Genomic DNA, 5,008 nt, shown 5'->3' with positions numbered 1-5,008 from the left:
AAAGTCATATGGGCTTTAGATTCAGGGAAGATTGGCATTGGTTCTACTTTAAAATCTACAACAGGGTTTATCAACCACCATTTGATGCAGGACTACTGATCAGAACAATACTATGTGAAATTTATGGCAGAGTGAGGAGAAAGAAGCTAGAAAGGCAGCATTGGGGAAAGAGAGATCGAATAAGCTGGGGAGAGAAAGAGAGAAGAGGGGGAGAGGAGAGAAAATCACTTTCTCATTATTTTATTCCATCAAAGTCTGCTTTAATTAGAAACTAAACCCAAGGGCAGCGCTCAATTCTAGCAGTTGTCTTGCCATCTGCATCAACATTTCTATCAGGAATATGAGCATTCCCTCCATATAAGGAGCATATATTGTGATCAAAATCATAACCATTTCCATTAAATCTCAATTTTCCAGAATATGAAACTAATGTGGCCTCCCAACAAAAGAAAGAGGAAACAATCTAGGGAGAGCTGAACTTTCCATTTTTACAATCAGTGCATGTATCCCATAACAGGGGATGTGAACCAGAGCCAAGCATAAATACCTGTAAATCAAACACATTTGTTGGACTCATCATATCATATGCATAATTCAAGATGAAAACAAGATGATGTATGAAAATAGAGCAGGTAAAATACCATAAAGGAGCCCATGGTGTACGAAGCTCCCGGAAAGGATATGGCCACCTGGGAATGGGATAGAAGATTCAAAATATCAACATCTCAAGTCTTTGAAAGAGGACAAATAAGAATGTCCTGTTTCTACACCTACATTTATTGCTATGCAATCCTAGCCATCTAATCTGACACCTTTAGCCAGGATGTAAGCAGTGTTTATATACTATAATCATAGTCCTAAAATTATGCAGATTATGCACAGCTCCAGAGTACAAATATGCAAATCCTAATCAAGCTGTTAGTTTTTTTTTTCCCTGAAAATTCAGAGGCCTGTGATATTTGTTATGACTAGGGCTAATATAAAATGATCTTTTCATGATACAGGACAGGAGCTTCCAAAGTCCACTCCTATAAATTGGCTTTCCACTTCTAAATGGTGTAATAATACTAACAAGATTATTGAGAGCTGTATCCAGAAGAAGAAAAATAGCATTCAAAGTATGCAAGAAACCGATCAACTGCCAAGCATAAACAACACATGGCCAGTGAGGAGAATATTATTCATTTACTCATGTTAGGTGAAACTGCCCACCCAATAAAAATGGCACAAGAAGACACCAAAATACGATGTCTGTTTGCATAACAGCACCTGCACAAGTCTGTTGAAAATGGTATATTAGTTTCAAACAAAAAATTGAAAAAGCATTCCTCAAAACTAGGCACTTACAAAAGATTTAAAAAACGAAGCTACTCTGCCACTTTTAGTAGCATATTTTATAGAACAGTAATCCATTTAGCTATTAGAGCACTAGTAGCAGATGTCTTATATGCCATTCTCTTCACTGTGTTTAGGAAAAATTTCAAAAAAAAACCACAAAAACACATCCACATCAATAGCCCTATATTTAACCTACTATAAAAGGTATTTATAGTGTTTTCCAATGCATTGGGAAACGAATCAGGATCTACTAAAATTCTTAGGAAATTTTAGTTTCTGAAATTTTAAATTCAAGCCGCTCATTTTCCATCCAAGGGTCATTATTCTGCCACGTGTCCCACTACTAATAAAATTGATGAAAAATGGATAGCCTAGATCTAAAATTTCAAAAACTGGAATTCTCCTCAAAATTTCAGTGGATCCAGATCCTTGGGAAACATTGTAGATACCCAATGATGTATTAAATTATAAACAAATCATTCTCTCTCCTCTCTCCTTCACATGTCCCGACAATTCCCTCTCTTATTTTTTTCTCTCATTGGTTGTAATGATAAAAAGAAATAATATTTAATTCATATAGGAAAAAAATAAGGGAATCTATTGTCAAGTGTTTTTTTTTTTTTTTTTTAGGAAATCAAAAAATAGTTTTATTCCCTAAATTGAGAGAAAATGGTTGGGAAGCTGCTGCTAGTACTCTTAACTATTAGCTATATGATTAACGATTAGCCTAGAGAAAATAATATCAATTAAAAATTGGTATCTAAAACTTGAAATTAGTTTCCAGAATAGGCTACAAAGATGGACAAACCTGATATGTAATTTGCACAAGATATCCCCAAAATCTCATTTTTTTTGAATCTCACCAAAAAAAAAAAAAAAAAAAAAAAATCAAATGTGTTGTATGTGTTAATATGATTTAATAACTTAATAATCACGTTAATTTATAGCTTTTTCTATAATAAATAATAAACTCTGTAATTTCATAAATATTTATTCCTATTGGAATAAATCTTACTCACACATATAAGGAAAGACAAAGTAGATTACATTACACACACATTGCCCAATTAAAGACCAACTCCTTTGCATTACATGTCACAAGAGATCCACAACGGTTCTTCAAACCGCCCTGTCAGCTTATCTCCAACCTCACTTCCCAATCCTAAACACAAGCGCCCCATGTCCAGCTCATCCCCCGAGTGCCACGCTGGCGTGCCATTCTCGAACCCATTCCAAGTCAGCCTCCTCAGCCCACTCCCATCCAACCTCACCACGTGCAAGTCCCCATATGGCTGAAACTGATTGGGCCACGAAACCGGCTCAGCCGTTACACCGCCCAAGTTGGCCGTGAACAACAGCCACTCCCCGTTCGCGCTAAAACACACGTGGTTAATTCTCTCCCTATCCACATTACCCGAACCTTTTGACCCCGCCACGTGGATCCTACGCAGATCAGAGCCGTCAGGTTTGATTACGTAAATGCTGAACGCCTCGACGTTATCCGGATTATGCATAGTGGATGAGAATGCAATGAGATCTCCGTTAGGTGACCAGCTGGGCATGGTATCAATCCACGGACCCTCCGTTAACCGCCGTATACCGCCGTTGAATTCGCCGTTTACGGCGTCCACTATGTACAAATTCTTGTGTCCAGAACGTCCAGACCGGAACACGACCGACTTGCCGTCCGGCGAGCAGGAGGGGAAGGCGTTATTCCCCGTCTCCTCTTTCGTCAAAATCTTCACGTCGCACTGGATCTCCTCGCGATCACCGTCCAGATCTGCCGGGTCGAACTTGATCCTAGCGATCTGAACCGTCGCTCTTGCTGACTGGAATATCGGGCCCACCGAAGTGTATAGAACGTGTTTCTCTGTGGCACTCCACGAGTTGTAAAACGTTGGACGGCCCTTCAGTAGAGTCCACCGCTTAGATCCGTCCGATTTCACGATCTTCAGACCGGTGTTGCCGTCGAAGTCGTGATTGAACGCGATAAAGTCACCGTTGGGAGAAAATGAAGGAAAAAAGCCGTTTATTCTAAGCATTCGGAGCTGTTTAACAGGAGACATTACTGGGTCGAGATTTTGAATCCTGGACTCGCCTTGGGTCGACTCGCCCTGGAACCGATGGTACCCCAGGAACCGGGAACCCGAAGAGACAAACGGGTTGTAGTGGTGGAAATTCGGGTTCAGCGACTCGGTCACCGGGTGGAACGTCTTTGACTCGGTGTCGAAGATCTCAATGTGCCGGAATTCCTTGTCGCGCCTTCGAGTGGCGACGGCAATTCGTTTACCGTCGTGCATGGCCGCCGGAGTGAAGCAATGGAACCCGCCGGAGTGACCCGAATGGCAGTGTTCGAGAGCCCAGACAACAGCTCGAGGTTTCTCGGGAAATCAATCCGGAAAATGCTCCACCACCCGTCTTCGGCTTGGCGGTGAAAGTAGATGACCGAATCACCTAACCAGGTGGGCCATCCGCCTCGTTCGCACACTGTGACCCGCTTGTTCGGGTCGGATTCTGGAAACACGGCAATATTGGTGTGGAGCTCGTGGAACTCACCGTCCCATGGACGAGACCCATACGACGCGACGGCTATGAAATTCCCAGACTGAGAAACAGCGGGACTGTAATCAACCGCACCGTACGGAGTGAGGCGGGTAAGCTCTAAATCGTCAACCCGGGTCGAGTAGAGAGCGGACCAGCTCTTGAAGGGCTGGTCGGGTTGTTCGTGGGCTGAGATGAAGTAGAGCCGGTTGTTCTTGATAACGGGGCGGTCGTGGAAGAGGCTGGCGGGTATAGAAGGAAGCGGTTTCGGGCTGGGGAGGCCTGGCCGTGTTAGGTAGATACGGGAAGACCCAGTACGCTCAGAAACGAAGACGAGGCTTTGATCATCGTCGAGGAACTGGGCATTGAAGTTGATAGAGATGCCATCAGTGAGGCGGTGGTCGGAGCCGAGAGTGGCACTGGGGTCGAGCTCAACAGAGAAGAGGTCGAAGCCGTAGTGGGGCCTGCCCACGGTGGAGAAGACGATGGTGCCGGTTGGATTCATGAGCGTGTGAGAGTAATAGTTAAGGTAAAGTAAGAGTGAGATTAGAGTGACTGGTGAAAAAGTTGAGAACTGGGAAGGGTTTAAGCAGGTGAGGGGGCGGCGCGAGAAGAGGTGCATGGGTGGGCTCTTTTGGTCTTGGAAAGGGTAGGCTATACCGCTGTAGTCTAAATTTGCTCGGATTGTAGGCAATTTCGAGAGCAAACATGAGAGAGTTTTCTTAAAGAGTAGGTGGGTTCTTTTGGTCTATAGTCTAAGATTTATTCGGATTGTTAAAAATTTTGACGACAAATGTGACACTCACACAGTTTTAATAAAATTCATCGATCCAAACAAGTAATTTCAAAATTGATGATGTATGATGGTAATCTATACTTGTAAGATATCGTATTCAATAAAATAAATAAATAAATAAATAAAAGAGTAAGGTTTTTTATGATTTGGCAAGTGTGAATGCTTAGGAGTGATATATATATATATTCGGATATGGTTCAAGGATTTTGGCATGATGTCCCAATTGAGCAGTCCGAGACTTGTTACCCAAGTATTTTGGCATTATGGCTCCAGAACTTGCTAGTTGTTGACAAACAGCAGTACTCCACGTTTGAATATAGAAGAGAAAGAGTC

General features: G+C 42.5%; 1 pseudogene; it reads right to left on the bottom strand.

Annotated features, from left to right (window-relative positions):
* Positions 1-2,334: 2,334 nt before the first annotated feature.
* Positions 2,335-4,417, bottom strand: LOC132171555 (uncharacterized; annotated as a pseudogene).
* Positions 4,418-5,008: the final 591 nt, after the last annotated feature.

This window comes from Corylus avellana, chromosome ca2 (assembly GCF_901000735.1).
Source record: "Corylus avellana chromosome ca2, CavTom2PMs-1.0".
In the NCBI taxonomy this organism is placed as follows: Eukaryota; Viridiplantae; Streptophyta; class Magnoliopsida; order Fagales; family Betulaceae; genus Corylus; species Corylus avellana.
The sequence above is the reverse complement of the archived record's forward strand: the minus strand, read 5'-3'. Positions and strand labels throughout refer to the sequence as shown.